At 41.6% G+C, this 25,000-nt stretch overlaps 1 protein-coding gene across 1 annotated transcript in view; it reads right to left on the reverse strand.

Annotated features, from left to right (window-relative positions):
* The window catches only part of LOC137651220 (metal cation symporter ZIP14-like), a 96,972-nt gene extending 73,351 nt beyond the window's left edge, over window positions 1-23,621 (reverse strand). Inside the window, exon 1 of the mRNA XM_068384409.1 lies at window positions 23,278-23,621. The gene's annotated coding sequence lies outside the window, so the exon portion shown is untranslated. The remainder of the gene's footprint in view (window positions 1-23,277) is intronic.
* Between the last annotated feature and the right edge of the window lie 1,379 nt (window positions 23,622-25,000).

Below are 25,000 nucleotides of genomic sequence, written 5' to 3' on the forward strand. Positions count from 1 at the left end.
ATCTACTCCCTAGTTTGCAATTTGGTTTTCGTAAAGGCCTTGGAGCATGTGATGCCCTTCTTACAATCTCCAATGCTGTACAGAAATCCCTTGATTGTGGTCGGGAAGTTCGTATGATTGGCCTTGATTTTAGTGCTGCCTTTGACCGTGTTAATCACGAGGCCCTTGTTTTCAAACTGAAACAGTTGGGAGTGGGTGGGTCGTTTCTTAGCATTATTACTGATTTTTTAAGTAATAGATCTCAAAGAGTTGTTGTTGATGGGCACCATAGTGATTATAGGAATGTGATATCCGGTGTTCCACAGGGTAGTGTTCTTGGCCCATTACTTTTCATACTATATACACATGACATGTGGTTTGGCCTAGAAAACAAGCTTGTTGCATATGCAGATGATGCTACTCTCTTTGCATCAATTCCATCCCCTGAATGTAAATCTAGGGTTGGTGAATCCCTTAATAGAGATTTAGCTAGAATTAGTGCATGGTGCAAATTATGGGGTATGAAGTTGAATCCTAACAAAACTCAAAGTATGATTGTAAGTAGGTCAAGGACGGTGGTTCCTCAACATCCGGATCTCAGTATTGATAATGTTTCTTTAAATATGTATGACTCTTTCAAAATTTTAGGTGTGATTCTCGACAGTAAATTTACTTTTGAGAAACATATAAGGTCTGTGTCTTCTTCAATTTCACAAAAAATAGGCTTATTGAGAAAGTCTTTCAAGATTTTCGGTGATCAATCTATTCTGAAGAAGTGTTTTAATTCTTTCATTCTACCTTGTTTTGAGTATTGTTCTCCTGTCTGGTCTTCAGCTGCTGATTCTCATCTTAATTTGTTGGACAGAAACTTACGGTCTATTAAATTTCTTATTCCTGATCTAAATATTAATCTCTGGCACCGTCGTTCAATTAGTTCATTATGTATGTTGCATAAGATTTTTCACAACTCTGACCATCCTTTACATTCAGATCTCCCTGGACAATTCTATCCTGTTCGTAATACTAGGCAGGCAGTTAATTCTAATAGCCAGGCCTTCTCCATCACGAGGCTCAATACTACGCAGTACTCTAGAAGTTTTATTCCATCTGTGACCAAGTTGTGGAATGATCTTCCTAATCGGGTGGTTGAATCAGTAGAACTTCAAAAGTTCAAAGTTGGAGCAAATGCTTTTTTGTTGACCAGGCAGACATAGTTATTTTATAGTTTATTTATGACATATTTGTTTTTGATGTTGTTGATAGTTTATTATATGACATGTCTGTTTTGACGTTTTCTTATTTTAGAATGATTTATTGTTAATTTGTTCTCTTCATTTATTTATTTCCTTATTTCCTTTCCTCACTGGGCTATTTTTCCCTGTTGGAGCCCCTGGGCTTATAGCATCTTGCTTTTCCAACTAGGGTTGTAGCTTGGATAGTAATAATATATATATATATATATATATATATATATATATATATATATATATATATATATATATATATATATATAGCAAATTCATACGTTCCTAGTCCACTGCAAGTTAAAGGCCTCAGACATGTACTTAATCATGTCTGGGGTTTGGCCAATTTTCATCACCACGCTGGCCACAGCGAAGGGGTTATGAGAGAAGACTTTATTCTGATCGCTCACAGCAAACCAACATATCTAGTAGGCTACAGTTTTCCTTATTATTATTATTAGTAATTGCTAAGCTACAACCCGAGTTGGAAAAGCAGAATACTATAAGCCCAGGGGCTCCAACAATGAAAAACCCCTAGTGAGGAAAGGAAACAAGGAAAAATAAAATATTTTAAGAAGATATACAATCCCTTTCACCATATATATATATATATATATATATATATATATATATATATATATATATATGTGTGTGTGTGTGTGTGTATGTGCACACACACACACACACACATATATATATATATATATATATATATATATATATATATATATATATATATATATATATATATATATATGCACACACACACACACACACATATATATATATATATATATATATATATATATATATATATATATATATATATATATATATTACTTGTGGCTAGGTAACTAGGTAGACGAGGAACTTACTGAGTTTCGCATAAAAACAAGGGTAATGAAATTCCTCTAGGGTACGCCTTTGAAAGCAAAGTTCTCTCTGCCTCAAACTGGATGGAGAAAATAAATTCACACAATAAAACAGGGTAATGGCAATAGGCCTAGAGTAGATTTTAATGGACATGTCTGTTATTAGCAATCTGGGATAACTATAAAAAAATGGTTTCTAAGATTATGATGGCACAACAAAGGCCCTTAATTCTTAATTAGACTTATTAACAATATGGTTCAGTGTCGAGCTATACAGCCATTTGAAGTATTCATAAAAAGAACTATATCTTTCTTTTAAACGCATTATAAGAATATAAAAAATGTATTTGTGACAACCAAAATTGAAGTAAATGTCGAGTTAGCAAACAACTTGTTGTTTGAATACAATCTTAAACAAAATTGAAAGTATAAAAAAGCAAATAAAAATTATTTATTGTGATGACATTAGATAAGCGATCATTTGCAATGATGCATTACTACCTATAATTTTTCTTCTTTAAAGAGGCGGATCTCTCTCTCTCTCTCTCTCTCTCTCTCTCTCTCTCTCTCTCTCTCTCTGTCAGAACTAGGCTAGGTAAGAGCACCCAGGATGATGAAACCAAACACAATTCGCTCTTGGATTGGCGTATGTAATTTATGCGTGGTCAGACATCAGCACAAAACACATCCTTTGTTAATTTGTTTCCCAAAGTAAAATAGCAATAAACGTGCTTGGAACTTGTAACAAAAAAATGTTCTGTCATTTATTTAGAAGTAACAGCTTTTTTCCCCTCAAGATTTGCGCTAAAATTACATTTTCAGCAGAGTGACTAAACTTCCCTTCCTCTTGTTATTTTGAAAAGTTTATAAATTTAGTTTATATATGATAGATCTATTTAAATGTTCTTAAACTTCTCGCTCAGTTTGTTTCCATATTTTCTTTCCTCACTGAGCTATTTTCCCTGTTGGGACCTTTGGGCTTATAGCATCTTGCGTTTCCAACTAGGGTTGTAGCTTGGCGAATAACATTAATCATAATAAAAATAATCAAAACTGAATATATATCCGTATACACATTTAAAGAGACATATTTGGTTACAAATTCTACTCCAATAATCTTAACTTCTAAAACACAGGACATTTCTTCTATAAGCATCGTTATACAGAAATCACGCATTCAAAAATCAAAAATCCATATATAAAAACAACGCCCTACATATAACCCTATCATGAAATCCTTCTAAACAATGGCAATAAAAAAATAAAAGATACTTGCAAAAGGTTAACCGCCTATTCTGTTTCGTAACTCCCAGTGAACGTTAACCATAAATTCGGCCATTAGTCTCACTTGTAGACTTCAGACTATTGTTTACAAAGCTCGGCTCCGTTCGAACGCTGATTTCAAGTGTTTCAAAATTAATTTTGTATGCTCACGACAAATTGCACTGGACCAAATACTTTTGTAAGCTAACAATAACTTTTACCGAGATTCGAAGGTCAAGAACAGAATTAAGCAAGGATTTCCAAAAACTAGACACATTGAACTTAACCTTGCCTTGAAATATCTTGTGTATTATCTATGACGTTGCATCTAATAATGGCATCAACATCAAAAGCAAACCAACAGCCATCCGTCCTAAAATGGCTTAGAGAAACTGATTATCAACTTGCAGACATTAATTTCCATACCCAATAAATTTCAGTATGTCTATCAGCTACTAAACTGCTACCACTCTTCCTGTTATGGGTATGAAGAAATAATAATAATGCAACTACTTTCCTATACAATTCAGTAATCATAGGATACTTTAATTCTAGCGAGCACCGTGACAGTCTGAAAAAAAAAAAAAACTTCTTTAATGAACCATTGCTAACCAACTAATAGAATTACAGCTAAACCTTCACCAACCTATCTGTATAATCATCAACTAGAAACCAGAGATCACATGATCCCGCACTAATAAAATTACACTGCCTGCCGGTAAAGGCGAGAATTGAATACAAGCTACTCTTACTAACGTTTAAGATACTGAACCAAAATATCTAATAGAAAGCCTGAAAAAAACTAGAACTAGAAACAAATGTTACCATAAGGCACATGAGTGACAAACATAGACTATCTGAACCAAGAACAAATAGTAAATTTGGTGGAAGGGCTTTCAGCTACTGAGCGCCTAGACATTATAATAAACTGCCAACTGAAATGAAGGACTTAAAGGGACCAATTGAATTTAAGAAGAAACTAAAGACATTACTTTTCACAAGATCATATGATTTGGAAGATACTACAATCAAAGATTTGTATAAGTTATAATGAAAATGTTTCGTTAGATGATTGATATGGACCCGCCCGAGAAGTAGTTCACTCGACTTCAGTGGAGGGTTGAATGTAAACCCAAATTAAGTAAACAGATGACTAAGCTGTACTGTCAATCAGCAATGTTCCATTTGGATTGTCCTCAACTTTTGGTTGCTGTCAAAATTTTCCTGACCAATACCATTTAACCATTTATAAATCACAAAGTTTAAAAGTTACTCATGAACAGCAAAAGTAAAGTACAGATCACCATACTGTTCAATAATAAACTAGAAAACAAATAAACACAAAACACAAGCTAATACCAAATAATGGCTCCCAAATACTCGGCAGGTAGATTTAGGGACTCCTCATAAAATCCTGATTCCTGGCTCAAAAGCAGTTAGGTTATGATTTTACAAATAATATTCACGAATCCATCACCTGACAAATTTTACCTATCCCTATCATCATTCCCTTACTTCATGTAGGAGGTAACAGCTTGTCTAATTTTTATTTGTTCCAGCACCTTATACAAACTCTTCACTCTTTACAGTGCATATTATTTTGGCGAATGCTGAAAACTACCACAAAAAAAACTTTTTAGCGAGGTATAACTACCCTCTGGTTACTAGCACAGGTATACCAGCCACCCCACTCACATACACACCAGTAACTTGACATAACTTTTAATTTTAGCTTGGTAATGAATGGACATGCTGTTGTTCTCTCCCATTAACTTGTTCCAAAAGATTATTACAAACTGGCCTGAAACCTTTTTTTTCTCTTTCTTTCAGGGTGACTGTAATGTTAGGCTCCTCGATGCCAGTTTGTCCTGGCATTAATGGGCGCTGATGTGGTATCTTCATGTAAGCTACGGAGAAGGATCCACATGTCTTTTGTCCTGTGTGCAGGGGTCAATCCTGTACGGAGTAGTCTCCTTGTGCGGGATGTAGGGAGCGGGCATTCACCCAGTGGCAGAAGAAGATTGAGAGGGACTCTTCCCCTCAAGTTCATCTTCAAAGGCAAATAAACTTTGGCGTCTTTCTCCCTCAGGTCATTCCTGTCACTCTGACTCCGCTCGATCGGTCTCCTCCGGAGAACAGTCAAGCATCCTTGTGGTTCTGAGGACTCCGTTGATTCCCCTAACAAAGCGGTGCCGCCCTCAGCTGCAGGGGAGTCTCTCTAGAGCTGTACATCAGCTGTGTCCTTCTTTGGGGATCTCGAGTACCCTGTGCAAGGAACAACTGCTAGAGGTTCTTCGGTTAGGGACATAGCAACAGCGCACACATGCCTCCCAAGGGGTTGACTTAGATCTTCCCCTTAGAGACACCGAAGGTCACATACCAAAGGGCCGTCTCATGTCACTACTCATAGCAACCTCTGTTTCTGTTCTACCACCCTTTGTTCATCCTGCTTTAGCCGACAAATGTGAGCAGTTGCAGGCAAGTACCCCTTGGGGTGAGCCCAGAAACTAGCTTCGGCTATGTTTTGTAGCTCGCAATTCACGATGCCTGCCCGCAACTTGAGCATGCCCAGCATGTTGAGGGTCTGCAGAGTTCGCTGCACGGAGCTCCTCCACCAGGTGATGAGCACCCAACTCATTTACTCTACCGAGTGGACTTCTTGTGGTTTACCATAATCCTCAGATTGTGGCAAAACTTGAAGTCTGTCTCGGAGAAGGAGAAGAATTTCCATCGAGTTTGTAAGATCCAGTCATCTAGATAATGTATTGAAGGAGACGAATGCCGTGTATGCTCGCCCATGTGGACACCAGGGAAAAAACCCGTGTGAACACCTGAGGTGCTATGGACAGGCCGAAACACAACTCCTGGAATTGGTGTTCCTTGTTGCTTAGAACGAATCTTAAATACTTCCTCAACGATAGATGAATAGGGATCTGGAAGTATGTGTCCTTTAGATCCAGCGTTATCACGAAGTCCCCTGGTTTGACAGCCTGTCTGACCATTTGAGTCGTCTCTACCTTGAACACGGTTTGTTGGACAAACCAGTACAAACAAGGCTGAGAGATCTATGACTGGTCTCCAGCCTTCAGATGCCTTCTCTACAAGAAAAAGCCAACTGTAGGAGTCTGTGAACCTGTTTAGAACCTCTTTGGAGACCATCCTTCTCTAGCAAGGCCTGAATTTCGGCCTGAAAGGACTGTTCTTTCAAGGATCCCTTCGGATAGGAACTTGACACCACTGGATGTCAGGTTAGAGGAGGGAGAATGTGTGAAGAGGAAGTGGTATCCCACTCAGAGGATGGAGACAACCAAGAATTGGCCTCATGAAACATCCACCTCTATCGCCTGAACAGGCAGATAGAATGCCCCCACTAGATGAATTGGCCAATCTTTCCCCCTCTCGTTCCTCTACCTTTGGAACCTCCAGCCCGAGAGGGCTGTTTGGGCCCCTGCTTCTTGGGAACAATCTGCTTTGGGGCTTGAGACCCCTTCTTGCGCCCCTGACATTTTATCGTTGATGATCACTGTGGTGTGGCAGCGGTACCGAGGAGCACAGGCGAGAAGTCATTGTCCGCTGGAGGAGAGAATCTTGACTTGCCTTCTTCTATCTGTATCCGACCAATCTCAACCAGTATTCTAACCATGAAACAGCTTGCAAAGAGGACTTTGCATACCACTCATGTTTACGGTATCCACCGCCGTGAAAGCCACCAACAAAGGAGCTAGTTCTTCCAGGGGCATATTCTGGGTTAAGGCCAGAATTACTGGGTCTAAATGTAGGGGCGACGGATCATCATCTACAATCTCATATTATTATTATTATTACTATCCAAGCTACAACCCTAGTTGGAAAAGCAAGATGCTATAAGCCCAGGGGCTCCAACAGGGAAAAATAGCCCAGTGAGGAAAGGAAATAAGGAAATAAATAAATGAAGAGAACAAATTAACAATAAATTATTCTAAAATAAGAAACAACGTCAAAACAGACATGTCATATAATAAACTATCAACAACATCAAAAACAAATATGTCATAAATAAACTATAAAAAGACTATGTCCGCCTGGTCAACAAAAAAGCATTTGCTCCAACTTTGAACTTTTGAAGTTCTACTGATTCAACCACCCGATTAGGAAGATCATTCCACAACTTGGTCACAGCTGGAATAAAACTTCTAGAGTACTGCGTAGTATTGAGCCTCGTGATGGAGAAGGCCTGGCTATTAAAATTAACTGCCTGCCTAGTATTACGAACAGGATAGAATTGTCCAGGGAGATCTGAATGTAAAGGATGGTCAGAGTTGTGAAAAATCTTATGCAACATACATAATGAACTAATTGAACGACGGTGCCAGAGATTAATATCTAAATCAGGAATAAGAAATTTAATAGACCGTAAGTTTCTGTCCAACAAATTAAGATGAGAATCAGCAGCTGAAGACCAGACAGGAGAACAATACTCAAAACAAGGTAGAATGAAAGAATTAAAACACTTCTTCAGAATAGATTGATCACCGAAAATCTTCAAAGACTTTCTCAATAAGCCTATTTTTTGTGAAATTGAAGAAGAAACAGACCTTATATGTTTCTCAAAAGTAAATTTACTGTCGAGAATCACACCTAAAATTTTGAAAGAGTCATACATATTTAAAGAAACATTATCAATACTGAGATCCGGATGTTGAGGAACCACCGTCCTTGACCTACTTACAATCATACTTTGAGTTTTGTTAGGATTCAACTTCATACCCCATAATTTGCACCATGCACTAATACTAGCTAAATATCTATTAAGGGATTCACCAACCCTAGATCTACATTCAGGGGATGGAATTGATGCAGAGGAAGTTCGCAAGTGAGTTCACCGACCCGAGGGAATGTGAAACTTCTGCCACTTGGGCGTAAGCCCTCTTCTTGGCACTCTTAACTGCTCTAGATCAAAGCAAGGCTACATTAATCTTGGTGGGCCTTGGGGTGTCATAGAAAATATCAAGGACAGTATTCTTTCCTTCAGCGGGAACTTGATCTGGTTCTCCCAAGGAGTTGATCTTACAGATGCAAGACAGCACCTGGAGATAGGCATGGTCTGAGTCTTTTTGCTCCAAGGGAGAAGTCATTGGACTAGCGGACACAGGTAGCATTCTGACCGAATATTAATAACCATCGTCAAAAGGGTCTTCCGCCCACAGCTCTCATCTATAGGAGCCCGAGGTGGGTCAAAGTCGTCAACTGATCGGCAGGCACACTTGAGACCTTGGAGAGAGGCTGCTATGCTCCAGTCTTACAGAGACAGACTTGAGATCCAAAAGACCTTTCCTCAAATCAGGCTGCTTGGAAGTCGAGTGCCAATCGTTTGGAATGGTCTTCGTATCTTTCCTCTCTCACGGGCAAATGTTAATGTCTGTGAGAGGAGAAGAAGTCCCCTTCTGCACAGTTTCCTTGGGCTGAACGTCCTCGGAAGGTATAGGAGGAGGAACTGGAACCTCTGCAGATAGAGTGGGGGGTTCGTGCCGATCCCATTCTATCGGCGGGAGCGGATAGTTGGCTGTAAACAAAACCTCTCTTTAAGATCTTGAGCCCCTGCTGGTTCTGGGATGGTGAGTCTCTCCGGTGGGAGGGAGGGGAGGGGAGTCGACGCTCTGTGTACTCGTTTCCACTTCTGCAACTTGATCTGGATTATGCCAAGCCTTTCCCACTCAGGGTCTAGGACAGTGTTATAGGCCTTAGTACTAAGGCACTGTTGGTACCTAGATGACCACTGAGGGGATGGAGGGCTAGGCACTGCTGGAGGAACCTGCTGTATGGCAGCACTACTGCACTTAGGGTCGTACCGAGGACTACTCCTCCTAGCCGACTCTGAAACCTCCAAAGGGATGGTCGTGTTGTGAAAAAAATTAATAGTAGTTGGGGAAAATACAAACCATTTCCACATATAACAAGCTTGGGTTATATATGTTTTAAAGTAACTCTCATTATCAATTCCCTTTTGTCATAATGTCTGATATTCTACCTCAGTACTGTACTATAATGATTTTCCATATATTAACTGTAAAGATTTCAATTTTTCTTAAATAGGTTTAAATGTTTTGCAAGCATAATGTATATGTTTAAGGGGTATGTATATATTTTTGTTTGGTCCTACCAACTGTCTTAACAACATTTGTTTTTGCAGCACGCCCTACTCTCTGTAGGGTTTGAATGTGTAACCAGAGTTTGAGTCAATAGAAGTACTGTACTTTACAACCATAGGTTCCTTCATCAAGAAAAGAAAAATGAACAGATACGGCAGACATTTATGTTGACAGAAGTTCCCAATTGTAAGGGAAATTTACTCGAGACCACTGTATGTACAGTATATAGGAACAGAGTATCTGTCTAGTACTGCTCATAACAATTATGAATGTGGTTGATGGCCTGTTACCAGTGTGTAGTGGTGTGTGTGTCTGCTCTGTATTCATTTTTCACTGCCTGTGAACTGTAAGTACCATCATGTGTTTGACTGAATAACACCACAACCAATGTATTATAAGGCCATTGGCGATTGCTCGTGTTGTTGACAAAATTTTTGTGACATTGTTATTGTGGGCCTGCAGAGACCTGCACGGCATCGTATGCGGCCTTACCGTTTAGAGTTTGATAATTTTAAGTGACTTTGCAGTTTAGTGGTGAACTGGATATTGAAAGGACAGTAGTGATTCAGGGGAAAGTATTGTAGTTCAGTAGTCTCACAGATTTATATATTTCTTATGGGTGGTTGGTTTGAGATGGCTTAGTAAACGTGAGTGACCAGTATGTGAATAATTTTTTTATTCCTTTTCAAAATTTGTTTATCTGGTTATCCTGTGGCTGAAGCTTGATGTAAAGGGATGCTAATTTTGCCTTTAATTTTCTATTTGGATTGATGGGTCAATGTAATTGTAATCCTAACAGTTTTGGTTAAATAAATATTTTTTTTTCTTGTTTTTTATAATACTGCTTCTCATTCCAGTTCCTTAAACCACTGAGTTCCCCTACTCAGCCACTGTTTTTTTTAATCTTTCAAATAACTTATAATAATCCCTTTCACCTAATGTTCTTATACTTATGATCAGCAAGCTGGAGAAGCAAAGGTATAAGTCAGGATCTAGCTGGGTCCCCTTGCCCATTATAAATCAAGGGGTGGTGCCCAGTGCTTTGAACTGTTACTTAGGTTTTTGGGTATTCCACCGTTGTATGTTTGTTGTGTAGTGAACGTCGGGTTGTGGTCGGCATTCGGATACTAGGCAGTTTGGGTGCTACCTTTGGCCACAGTCCGCAAACCACTACAGTGTACTCTGTGGGAGTAACATTGGAAGATTGTGGGTTGTTCCAGAGACTGCCTGCACAAGGTTAGCAAATCATGGTGCATCCTTCAAAAAGGCAAGGGATTTCATTGGGGTGCCACAAAAGTGCTTTTTAAGCATGTGCAGAGTCATGAAGACGGGGATGAAAATGATCAGGTGAACTATCATGTTCGCCTACTTTCTCTACTTCTCTAAGTAAGTGGGAATGGTCAGTTTGCGTTTCTCGAGCAAGCGTGCTCTCGCCAACTACTGAAATAGGGCAAAGAGATGTAGGAAGTGCTACCGAAGTAGCAGTCCCTAGCGACCACGATCGTAGTACTGTACCGCCTGATACCAAGGCAAGTGCTGAAGCGGCGAACGTTGGCGAGGCAAGCCTTGGTGAGAATCTACATACCGGTAGGTGCGGGCAGGTAAGGTGACGAGCACCTGTGCTTACTGTCTCGCCAGGTGCAATGGCGAGTGGATACGCGCTACTTTGGTGGTAAATGTGATGCTGAAGCTAAACACATTGGCGAGTACTCTTACAACATGCTATGGTGAGATTGGCGAGTGACTAATGCTTAGTGGATGGGTGCACATACGGCTAGTGCATTTTTGGGAAAAGCACTCTTGCTCGTCACCCCTCAACAGAAGGTGGCCAAGCAGCCTTAATCTTTCCTACAAGAGGAGGGATTTGCTCGGGAAGAATCAAGGAAGGCTCGGTTGATGCTATGCACTGGTGAGTAGGTATAATAGCAGGTTCTCCCTTATGAGGTCAAAACCCGAGGCGCAGATCCCGAAGGAACTGGCCTCACAAACAAAACGGTGAACATTTTGTTGTGTCCTATATACACGGCACCAAGGGACAGGAACTGCGAACAGCATCCTAACTCCATCGACATCTAGTTAAAAAATTCAATGCTCCGAAGGACTATAGCAAGGCATCAACGAATTGAGCCCTTGCTTGTGGAAGCCCCATAGGGGCGACCACTCAGGAGCGGGATGCCTCTCTCACGAACGAGACAGGCGCTCATCACCCGGTAGAAAGCTCCGTGCAGCAAACTCTGTGCACCCTCAATATGCTGAGTATGCTCAGGTTGAGGGCAAGCATCATACGCTGCCAGCTGGGAAACATAGCCAAAGCTAGTTTCTGGGTTCACCCCAAGGGATACTCATTTGCAACTGCTCACGTTCATCCGCCAAAGCGGGACGAACCAAGAGGTAGAGCAGAACTCAAGGTTGCTATAGGTAGTGACACGAGTTGCTCCTTTGGTATGTGACTTCTGGTGTCTCTAGGGGAAGACCTAAGTTAACTCCTGGGGAGGTAGGAGTGCACTCCCGCTGTGCCTCTAACCGAAGAACCTTTAGCAACCGTTCATTGGACGGGATACCAGAGACCCAAAGGAAGGTCAAAGCTGTCGCACAGCATCAGCAGAGAGAGATTCCCCTATGGCCGAGGGTGGCGCTGCTTTGCTAGGGTAAGCAACGGAGTTCTCACAACCGCAAGGTTGTCTGGGAGTAAAAGGGCCACCACTCTTACTCAACCGATCCCTGGAGGAGACTAACCGAGCAGAGTCAGAGTGACAAGAACAAGCAGACGTAGTAAAACACTGAGATTAATTCACCTTCAAAGATGAACTCAAAGGGGAAGAGTCCCTCTTCGCCATCTTCTTCTGCTGTCTACCTAACCTATGCCACTGGGAGGATGACTACTCTCTACATACCTCACAAGGAGACTCCTGTGTACAGAATTGCCCCTGCATGCAGTACAAAAGACATTAAGTATCCACTTCCATGGCTGAGACGAAGGTACCGTACCAGCGCCCTTTAATGCCAGGACAAAGCCACATTGTGGAGCCTCATGTTCCAGTCACCCTGAAGGAAAGAAAAAATAATTTTCTATAGTTTTATACCAGTTTGTATTTATCATTTGGAACAAGTACAGTAAAGGGTTCACGGGAGAGAACAACAGCATGTCCATTCTCCAACAAGCCAAAGTAAAAAGTGACGTCATGTTACTGGTGCATGTATGAGCAGGGTGGCTTTTAAAGCCCCTGCTAGTTAGCGGAGGGTAGTTATACCACGTTAAAAAGTCTTTAAGCAAGTTTCCAGTATTCAAAAAAATAATGCTGTTTCCACTGTAAAGAGAAAAAGGGTTTGTATAATGTGCCTGAACATGAGAGGTTTTCTATCTAATAATATTTCTAAAAGTAACATCAGTATTTGGGTTGTCTTGTAAGGGTGATCAAGTGCATCAAGCTCCACCCATGACCTTCCCCCGGGTGAAAGAATAATAAGCTACACGCAAGACAAGACACATTACACTCAATAAGGAAACATTTTAAAAGTGTACAAGGAAAATATACTGGCAACAGAAATATCCTATAGGCTTAACATCAGCAATTTTACTATTTTTAATAGAGTAAAACAATTCCGAAAAGACGAAGGTGTCTAAACATACCTTATGCAACTAGAACAAATGTCACTTATCTTTTTTATCAGCCTTATTCAATCCTATGACATACAGTACTATTATTATTATTACTAGGTAAGCTACAACCCTAGTTAGAAACGCAGGATGCTATAAGCCTAAGGTCTTCAGTAGCTTAATTTGGAAAGCAAATAAGGAAAAGGTAGATTAGTGTATTTGAGTGTACTCTCAAGCAAGAGAACTCTAACCCAAGACACTGGAAATCCATGGGTACAGAGGGTATGATACCACCCAAAGACAATGGAACAATGGTTTGATTTTGTAGTGTCCATCTCCTAGAAGAGCTGCTTACCATAGCTAAAGAGCTTCCTCTATCCTTACAAAATGGAAAGTAGCCACTGAACAACAACAGTGCAGTTGTTAACCCCTTGAATGAAGAAGAATTTTTCTGTTATCCTAGTACTGTCAGGTGTATGGGGTAGGAGGCAAATATTTAATGAATAGGCCAGACTATTCAGTGTATTTTTAGGCAGAGGGAAAATGAGCTGTAACCAGAGAGGGATCCAATGTAGCACTATTTGGCAAATCAAAGGACCCATTAACCATCCAGCAGTAGTATCTCTACGCATGATTGATGGACTGGACAACTTACAACCTTAGGCAAATAACTCTACAGTAGTCTTATTCACTTTTAAGGCTTGCCTTACTTAAGTAGTTGGGCTCATCTATGTGACATAGCATATTTCATTAGGCATAGCCTTATTCATTTTGTAAGGAGAAGGTTGGCCAGGGCACTAGTCACCCATTGAGATACTACTGCCCGAGTTATTGGGTCCTTTGACTGGCCAGACAGTACTCTATTGGATCCCTTTTTCTGGTTACGGCTAATTTTTTTCTTGCCTACACATACATCAAATAGTCTGGCATATTTTTATACATTCTCCTCTGTCCTCATACACCTAACAACACTAAGATTACCAAACAATTCTTTTTTGCTCAAGGGGTTAACTATTGCTCTATAATTGTTCAGTGGCTACTTTCCTCTTGGTAAGGGTAGAAGAGAATCTTTAGCTATGGTAAGCAGCTCTTCTAGAAGGATACTCCAGAATCAAACCATTGTTCTCTAGTCTTGGGTAGTGCCATAGCCTCTGTACCAGGGTCTTCCACTGTCTTGGGGTAGAATTCTCTTCCTTGAGGGTACACTCAGGCACACAGTTCTACAGTATTTTATTTAACTTCCTCTTGTTTTTTTAAAGTTTATATATGAAAGACATATTTTAATGTTGTTACTGTTCTTAAAATATTCTATTTTAATTGTTCATTATGTCTCTTGCAGTGTATTTGTTTCCTTGTTTCATTTCCTCATAGGGCTATTTTTCCCTATTGGAGCCCTTGGGCTTATAGCATCCTGCTTTTCCCACTAGGGTTTTAACTTAGCTAGTAATAATAATAACTTATGAAATTTGACCAGTTCTTATTTGTTTTTTTTAAAGGACTGATTAAATCAAAGCTTTATCATTCAGTTATTTTCCTCTTATTTTGATTTCTATAAAAGATAGATAATGCTACAGTATTCATCCATTCTAAACATATGGGTTATGCTATACCATGTATTTATGTTATTTTTATTAATAAAATAAATTTTTGAATATACTTACCCGATAATCATGTAGCTGTCAACTCCGTTGCCCGACAGAATTCTATGGAGGGATACGCCAGCTATCACAATACTAGAAGGGGGTGTACTTACTAGCGCCACCTGTGGCCAGGTACTCAAGTACTTCTTGTTGACACCTCCTCAATTATTCCTCGGTCCACTGGTTCTCTCTGGGGAGGAAGGGAGGGTCGATTAAATCATGATTATCGGGTAAGTATATTCAAAAATTTATTTTATTAATAAAAATAACATTTTTCAATATTAAACTTACCCGATAATCATGTAGCTGATTCACACCCAGGGAGGTGGGTGAAAACCAGTGTACAAGATTAAAGGATAGCTAAGTATCCCATATTTCATATAACAGTTATCTCAAATAACAATGAAATAATAAGTACCTGGTAAGGAAGTCGAATAGAACCGTTACTCTGCCTTTTTATTTAAGTTCGTCTTCCTTATTGAGCGCAGCGTTCCTCTTGGAGGCTGAATCAACCCAAAGGTGCCAAAGTACACGGGGTTGCAACCCCTACTAAAGGACCTCTACCAAACCTTTAACCTAGGCGCTTCTCAAGAATGAATAGACCACCCGCCAAATCCAAGGATGCGGAAGGCTTCTTAGCCTACCGTAACAACCATAAAAACAACAATAAAAGTATTCAAGAGAAAGGTTAAAAAAGGTTATGGGATTAAGGGAATGTAGTGGCTGAGCCCTCACCTACTACTGCACTCGCTGCTACGAATGGTCCCAGGGTGTAGCAGTTCTCGTAAAGAGACTGGACATCTTTCAGATAAAACGATGCAAACACTGACTTGCTCCTCCAATAGGTTGCATCCATTATGCTCTGCAGAGAACGGTTTTTATTAAAGGCCATCGAAGTAGCTACAGCTCTTACTTCGTGGGTCCTTACCTTCAGCAATGCAAGGTCTTCCTCCTTGAAGTGAGAATGTGCTTCTCTGATCAGAAGCCTTATATAATACGAAAGCCCATTCTTGGACATGGGTCTCGAGGGTTTCTTGATGGCACACCATAAGGCTTCTGACTGTCCTCGAATAGGTTTAGACCTCTTAAGATAATATTTGAGAGCTCTGACCGGGCAAAGAACTCTCTCTAGTTCGTTACCTACCATGTTGGAGAGGCTAGGTATTTCGAACGATCTAGGCCAAGGACGTGAAGGAAGCTCGTTCTTTGCTAGGAATCCAAGCTGAAAAGAACATGTCGCAGATTCGGTTGTGAAACCAATGTTCTTGCTGAAGGCATGAACCTCACTGACTCTCTTAGCTGTTGCAAGACAAACGAGAAAAAGAGTCTTGAGGGTGAGGTCCTTGAAGGAAGCTGACTGGAGAGGTTCGAACCTAGATGTCATAAGGAACCTTAAGACCACGTCTAGATTCCAGCCTGGAGTGGAAAGACGACGTTCTTTAGACGTCTCAAAAGACTTGATAATGTCTTGAAGGTCCTTGTTGGAAGACAGGTCCAAGCCTCTGTGGCGGAGAACTGAAGCCAACATGCTCCTATATCCTTTAATCGTAGGAGCTGAAAGGGATCTCTCATTCCTAAGATGGAGAGGGAAGTCAGCTATTTGTATCACAGAGGTATTGGTGGAGGAAATTGAATTGGCTCTACACCAGCTTCGGAAGACCTCCCACTTAGACTGGTAGACTCTACGAGTGGAAACTCTTCTAGCTCTGGCAATCGCCCTGGCTGCCTCCTTCGAAAAGCCTCTAGCTCTAGCGAGTCTTTCGACAGTCTGAAGGCAGTCAGCTGAAGAGCGTGGAGGTTTGGGTGCAACCTGTCTACGTGAGGTTGACGTAGAAGGTCCACTCTTAGAGGTAGAGTCCTGGGGAAGTCGACTAGCCATTGACGTACCTCTGTGAACCATTCTCTTGCAGGCCAAAGGGGAGCAACCAGCGTCAGCCGTGTCCCTTCGTGCGAGACGAATTTCTGCAGAACTTTGTTGATTATCTTGAACGGCGGGAACGCGTACAGGTCGAGATGGGACCAGTTCAGAAGAAAGGCATCCACATGAACTGCTGCAGGGTCTGGAACAGGGGAACAATACAGCGGAAGTCTCTTGGTGATGGAGGTGGCAAACAGATCTATGGTAGGTTGGCCCCACAAGGTCCAAAGTCTGTTGCACACACTCTTGTGGAGGGTCCATTCCGTGGGAATGACCTGATTCCTTCTGCTTAGGCGATCCGCTGAAACATTCATATCGCCCTGGATGAACCTCGTGAACAGAGTGAGGTTTAGACCTCTTGACCAAATGAGGAGGTCCCTTGCGATCTCGTAAAGGCTCCTCGAATGGGTCCCTCCTTGCTTGGAGATGTAAGCCAAGGCTGTGGTGTTGTCTGAGTTCACCTCCACCACTTTGCCTAGCAGGAGGGACTTGAAGTTCAACAGGGCTAGATGAACTGCTAGCAGTTCCTTGCAGTTGATGTGGAGAGATCCTTGTTCCTCGTTCCACACTCCCGAGCATTCCCGTCCGTCCAAGGTTGCACCCCAGCCCGAGTCCGATGCATCTGAGAAGAGATGAAGATTGGGGGTCTGAATGGCCAATGATAGACCCTCCTTGAGAAGGAGGTTGTGCTTCCACCACAGGAGAGTGGTCTTCATCTCTTGGTTGATAGGGATAGAGACTGCTTCTAGAGTCGAGCCCTTGTCCCAATGAGCTGCAAGATGGAATTGAAGAGGGCGGAGGTGGAGTCTTCCTAGCTCGACAAACAGGGCCAGTGATGAAAGGGTCCCTGTGAGACTCATCCACTGTCTCACTGAGCAATTGCTCCTCTTCAGCATGCTCATGATGCACTCTAGGGCTTGGCTTATCCTGGGGGCCGATGGAAAAGCCCGAAAATCCTGACTCCGAATCTCCATTCCCAGGTACACAATGGATTGGGAGGGAATGAGTTGAGATTTCTCTATATTGACTAATAGACCTAGGTCTCTGATTAAGTCTAAAGTCCAACTGAGGTTCTCCAGACAACGACGACTCGTGGAGGCTCTCAACAGCCAGTCGTCTAGGTAGAGGGAGGCTCTGATGTTCGACAAGTGTAGGAATTTTGCTACATTCCTCATCAGATGAGTAAAGACCATAGGAGCTGTGCTTAGGCCAAAGCACAGGGCTTGGAACTGATAGACAACCTTTCCGAAAACGAATCTCAGGAAAGGTTGGGAGTCTGGATGAATGGGAACGTGAAAGTATGCATCTTTCAAGTCCAACGAGACCATCCAGTCCTCCTGTCTGACCGCTGCTAAGACAGACTTGGTCGTCTCCATAGTGAACGTCTGCTTGGTGACATACTCGTTGAGAGAGCTGACGTCCAGCACCGGTCTCCAACCTCCTGTCTTCTTGGCCACAAGAAAGAGACGGTTGTAGAAGCCCGGGGATTGATGATCCCGGACTATAACCACTGCCTTCTTCTGCACCAGTAGCGACACTTCCTGTTGCAATGCTAGCCTCTTGTCCTCTTCTTTGTAGTTGGGAGAGAGGTTGATGGGTGACGTGGTCAGAGGTGGTTTGAGGCAGAATGGAATCCTGTAACCGTTCCTCAGCCAACTGACAGACTGTGCGTCTGCACCTCTCTTCTCCCAGGCTCGCCAGAAGATCTTGAGTCTGGCTCCTACTGTTGTCTGGAGAAACGGAGAGTCAGTTTTTTCCTTTTGATGTCCTGGATCCTTTCCTAGACTTGCTTCTGTGAGAGTCTGGACGGGAGCTTCCTCGGCTGGGGGCTCTACCACGAAAGGGCGGTATGAACCTAGTCGCAGGTGTATCAGCAACTGGGGAGCGATAAGTCTTGGGGACTGAGGTGGCAACCTTAGACTTACGAGCAGATGAGGCTACAAGATCGTGTGTATCCTTTTGTATCAGGGCAGCAGACAAGTCCTTAACTAGCTCTTCGGGAAAGAGGAACTTCGAGAGCGGAGCAAAAAGGAGTTGTGACCTTTGGCAAGGTGTAATGCTGGCGGAAAGGAAGGTACACAGTTGCTCCCTTTTCTTCAACACCCCTGATACAAACAACGACGCTAGCTCACCCGATCCATCTCTGATGGCCTTATCCATACAGGACATTAATAGCATGGCAGAATCTTTGTCCGCAGGAGAGGTTTTCTTGCTGAGGGCCCCCAGGCACCAGTCGAGAAAGTTGAACATTTCAAATGCTCTGAACATCCCTTTCAGTAAGTGATCCAGGTCTGAGAAGGTCCAACAAACCTTCGAGCGTCTCATAGCAGTTCTCCGAGGCGAGTCCACCAGACTTGAGAAGTCAGCCTGGGCAGAGGCAGGTACTCCCAAGCCTGGTGCTTCCCCTGTGGCATACCAAACGCTCGCTTTCGAAGCGAGCTTCGTTGGAGGGAACATGAAGGAAGTCTTGCCAAGGTGTTGTTTAGACTGTAGCCACTCCCCTAAGATCCTTAAAGCCCTCTTAGAGGATCTAGCTAGGACAAGCTTAGTATAGGAGGACTTAGCTTGTTGTACGCCCAGCGAAAACTCAGATGGCGGAGAGCGGGGAATAGCAGAGACAAAGTGGTCTGGATAAATCTCTCTGAGTAGAGCCAAGACCTTACGAAAATCAATAGACGGTGGAGAAAGCTTGGATTCGTCCACGTCTGATGAGGGATCAAGGTGTGCCTCCTCATCATCCGACACCTCATCACCAGAGTGTAGCGAAGAGATCGGACAAGAATGCTGAACCGCAGAGTCAGAACGGGTAGGAACAACAACAGAGGTTTCCTCTTCCAGTAACTGTTGAGGGAAAACCTGAGGCTCAGACTGCAAAGGCTGAACAACAGACGAAGCAGAAGGAAGGCGCATGGGTGAAGGAGGTTGACTCCTAGCAAGAGAGGTTGAACCCAAGGGTTGCGCTAGCTGAGCGGAGGACGGAGGCGGAGCAGCCCGTTCCTGTTCCTGTGATAAGAGCGGAGCATGATGAGGTTGAGGCTGCGCAGAACAAGGTAAAGTTCTCGCAAGCTGAGGCTCCTGAGGCGCAAGTCCAGGGTGTAGAGGAGCTTGCTTAGAGGAGGGTTGAGCTCGCTGCAGCGATGGTTGAGCAGACTGACTCATAGACGGGAGAGGTTGTTGTACCTCAACCGAGAGTTGCACCACTGGTGGAGCAGCAGGGAGAGGCGGAGGAAGAGTGGAATAATCCTCCTGATCCCAACGTAAAGGTTGCCTTAAAGAAGGCTGAGGTTGAACACCACTGGGAACAGCGAACTCGGAAAGTGGCTCAACATCGTACGCCTGGCAGATAGCGCTGCGACCAGGCGGAGCGAGCGCAGGCTGGGCGAGCACAGGCGGAGGGAGTGTAGGCGGAGGCGGAGGTGCAACACTCTCAGCCCGACACTCACGCATCAAGTCCGAAAGCTGAGCTTGCATGGACTGAAGCAGAGTCCACTTGGGATCGTCAGAAACGAAAGTAGACTGAGGTAAAGCCTTAACAGTCGAGCTCTGTTGTGGCAGAACCTTACTCCTCTTGGGCGGAGTACAGTCGACAGATGACTGAGGCGAGTCAGAGCTGAGCCAATGACTGCAACCTGGCTGAGCACTCGCGGACTGGACTCTACGTTTAAGCGGTCTCGAGACCTGAGACCAACGTTTCTTCCCCGACAGTTGATCAGCGGACGAGAAAAAGACGGGCTCAATCGTCTGCAGGTGGGAGTGACGGTCTTTGGAAGACACGCCCGCAACCACCGAGGATAGTTCTGTGCGCCTAACAAGGCCTGCCGAACCCTTATGCCCTTCGACATTGCTTCTCCCTTGGGCATGGGAGCTTGCAAGAGGTCCCGGACTGGGAGGACGACAGGCTCGCACAGAAAAATCCTCACGCACCACACTGGCACTAACACTAGCACTAGGCACTGCACCGACACTAGCACTCGTCACAGCACTGGCACTAACTCCACCCACTGCACTCTTGACCTTCAGCTCTTTAACTTCGGCCATCAGAGACTTATGGTCACTTACCACTGACTCTACTTTATCTCCTAAAGCCTGAATAGCACGCAAAACAACTGACATATCAGGCGGAGGGCACACAGTAGGTTCGGGGGTAGCCACTACAGGGGTAGGAAAAGGTAGGGGATCATGAGGTGAGGACAACAAAGAAGAGTGAGAAGAACTCCTCCTAACTCTACCTCTCTCTAACTTAGTTGAATATTTTAAAAGACGGACAAATTCCAATTCGGAAAGTCCGGCGCATTCCTCACATCGATTTTCTAACTGACAGGGCCTGTCCCTACAGTCAGAACAAGCGGTGTGAGGATCTACCGAGGCCTTCGGAATACGTCTATTGCAAGACCTACATCGTCTATGGGAGGGAGCTTGCGAAATGTCAGACATCTTGTAAACCAAAGAGTTAGCCAAAGGGGGTTCCAAAAACAAGCAAAAATCGTTAACGTTATATCAGAACTATATAAAAGCTATCTAGCTAATATAAGAAGGATTCCAGTAATGCGACAGCCGTTAATCTGAGAGAATACTTCACCAAATATCCGTGAATAAACTCGAAGACCATAAGCGTATCCCAGAACGTCTTGCCGGAAGCACGACAGAGGAATAATTGAGGAGGTGTCAACAAGAAGTACTTGAGTACCTGGCCACAGGTGGCGCTAGTAAGTACACCCCCTTCTAGTATTGTGATAGCTGGCGTATCCCTCCATAGAATTCTGTCGGGCAACGGAGTTGACAGCTACATGATTATCGGGTAAGTTTAATATTGAAAAATCCTAAATAATAATCAAACATTCTAAATAGGGTTATAAAAATACAGTAAATCGAATGCCGCTATCATGGATACTGCATGTAACATAGTTACATCTGCTTTGCAGTTGTTAAGAACATATAAATATCATTGCAAATTGAGGCTGCTTTAAACAGTATAAAACGACTTCGTTTCTACCACAGAGCTTTGCTCCACAAATGAACACAGTATAATACAATTACCAACCAATATTACTTGGAAAAATTACCAAACCATCAAGATCAGAATTAGTTAACTTTCACTGAGCACTGTAACGTACAATAACAGAAAATTAAGAGTCAAGGACTTCATTTATCTACCACTAATTACTTTACATCCATGTTTTGGAATAAGCTAGACTACATCCAAACCTCACTTAAAAAGTTCAGGTAAAAAGAGAATATTTCTGTGGCCATTTCAAGATTCATTGATGGTAGTAGGCCATAGATAACTTAGCCCCTACCATAGGAATGGTTAAGTGCTTTATATTGGCCTAGCTTTTGCTGTTTGGGGCTGACATGAAATTGAAGATAAAAAGGGTAAATATATGATACTTTCATTTCTAGCCAAATACATAAACCATATATTTTTCCTATTCGCTATCTTGTGTTTTATCCATTTCGGACCTTGATTATTGGGGCAATTCACCCGTTCACAAGTTTTCCTACCGGATCTTAGGAAAACTATTATGGTGATTCACAGTGGGAAACCAAGACTTTGGGTGGGGAGAAAAACTAAAAATGAGTAATTTTGCTGTAATAATGGTCAGAAATGCGTAATAAACACAAGATAACCCGTTGGAAAAAGATAAGATTCATGTAAGTGTCTGGACATTAAAGTATCATGATTATCTGATTCACTTCATGCCCCTCTAATGGTTTTAGCTGTCGTGGCTCACTATGCATGTAAATCCAACATTACCTCACTGATCCTCTGTTCTGACAAGTGGAATATAGATGTGCTGAGGATACCAAAACATGGATAGTTATTTCAGGGATATTTTTTACTTTCACTTGAGCAACGATATGTATGCCCATATACTGAACGGAGAGAGTTTTCAACATAATCAATTACTGAAATAGGTGAAATTATACTAAATTTAAAAATATAGTTTGCTTTCCTTTTGGAGACGTCTTCTTGTCAAGGTAGTCATGCTGGAACTCAATGGGAGGGTGGAAAAAATGGCTGTTGTAGAACAATATCTTGGATCTTGTACACAAATATTTGGAAGCTCTTAAATAATTAGTTAAAAAAAGCCAGGTAATGATTACACCATACAAATAAACAGAACCGTTGTCGAAAGTGAATGCAAACAACGCATGCTCAATGGACAAAGCCAGAAATACACTGATACGCAAGTCATTAAAAATATAGATAAAAATGCCAAACCAGCCCCAGCCCGCACTCGTCCAATTCTCACAGCGAATTCCTGTTTCGCTAATAATTAGTGTCTTATATTTCCCGATAAAAGTAACCTTACCAACATTGGTGATGAGCACTGAATTCATCACAACAAAAGGTATGTATTCCTACTATCCTATCCTAGATCACTAGGATATACAATACTCTAACTTAATAATTAATAAAACAGTGGACACTGTTAGGTTATATAGCCTAACATTTGAAAGTATACCGATTTGAACGTCATGAGAAGTATTCAATACAGGAGTCCATGGGCAGACATCCCTAAGTAATAACTAGATAACCTAACCTTGGGTAGGATGAGTTACACGGATTTCGCTTACTTATTGTCTATTACAGTCTACAACACTTAAAGGCAGTACAACAAAAAAACACTCACCGAATCTAAAACACCCCAATCACACCACTTGGCAGGTAAGACGATGATTACTTGACAACATCGTATCCTGTGACCCTTAGGGAATTAAATGCCACGAGTCAAATAATTTTTGTTTACGCAGACAACTCTCCTACCGGGTTTGGTTGGTGCAATTACTTCACAAGAATTGCAGGTTTCTTTCAATGCTACACCAAAATGCAAGAGAAATGCAAAGTTCCTTTTAAACCAGAATCTATAATATATTTTGGAAATTGATCCTGTAACAAGAAAGGATATCGGAACTGGAAACCCTTTGTCGGATAAGTAATTGACGTCACAGATAAAAGGCAACAATGTTAAAATCGTCTGCTCTGTTTACCTGCACGAAATAGGAAGTTCTTCAGCCGATTAAAAGTAGAATTCGGGGATAAATACACATTTAAGTAATGTTTCTCTTCAGTAACTTACATGATTTCTCATATTAAGCTATCAAAGATTTTCATCGATATGACAAATTATAAGAATAAATCAATTGTTATTCTTTCCTTTTGTTATACAAATTTTCTATGAGATTTTTTTATATATATTTGACATTTAGGTAGAGAGCTATTACATAGAACAAAATAATACAATGTGTGTTTCGTTAGCAGACTTAGAAAGGTTGTTCTTGATGACGCAATTTATTTTCCAGAGACGAGCGTGATATTGCTATGGTAACGGCAAGAAAATAAAAGTAACATATTCATTTAATATTATATTCTTCAAAAAAAATGTGTAATGTCACTGAGTCATACACAGTGAAAGAAAATAGAGCATGCAGCTTAGATTTTCTTACATAATCATCATCATCATCACCATCATCATCATCGTCTTATTATTATTATTATTATTATTATTATTATTATTATTATTATTATTATTATTATTATTATTAGCTAAGGTACAACCTAATTGGAAAAGTAGTATGCTATAACCCGAAGGGCTTCAAAAAGGAAAAATAGCCCATTGAGGAAAGGAAAGTATTAACTATGAGAGAAATAATGGACAATTAAATCAAAATTATGAAAAAATAAATTCCAGTCATTGTTAAAGTGAATTATCATAGCGTTTCATTTAAGATGATGTGTCCTTCATACCAAAGGACACGTTTTCTTTCTCCCACAGAGCCAATTAAATTCTGCTCTCCACTTCTCCCGTCACTAAGTACGGACACATCTGTGCACACTATTACTCCTAGTTTCATATTAACTCGTTTTCTACGGAACTCTTATTGCAATTGTAGAGATCTGATGTCTTTCTTTCTCGTCGGTGTTCCAACTGAAATCTTAAATCTTAGTTATTGTATCTAAATTGGTAAATTTGTATTGTATTACAGGGTGTGATTTTCGCACAGAAAATATATGATTTCCTATAGTAAATAACGTGATTTAACCGAATTTGACCTGACGGGAACGAGTGTTATTTTCGAAGAGAGCGTAATTTTTCCTATAAGAAAAAGTAGTTGATTACCTAGGTTACATTGCCCTGTAATACACTACAATGAAACCTCAAAATTACATAATAAAATTCAGTAATAAAACAATATCATATGATTTTATGTAGTAAGCAAGACAGCATTTGCTATTCGAAACGGGATTATCTGTTAACCTTTGCAGCTAAAAGTCATAGGCTTTTGAGTTGGGTGAAACCTACCATTAACAAAAGTATAACAAAATTTGACTTAAAAGCTTCTTAGAACCTATTA

The sequence above is a fragment of the Palaemon carinicauda genome, chromosome 12, assembly GCF_036898095.1.
Source record: "Palaemon carinicauda isolate YSFRI2023 chromosome 12, ASM3689809v2, whole genome shotgun sequence".
Classification (NCBI taxonomy): domain Eukaryota; kingdom Metazoa; phylum Arthropoda; class Malacostraca; order Decapoda; family Palaemonidae; genus Palaemon; species Palaemon carinicauda.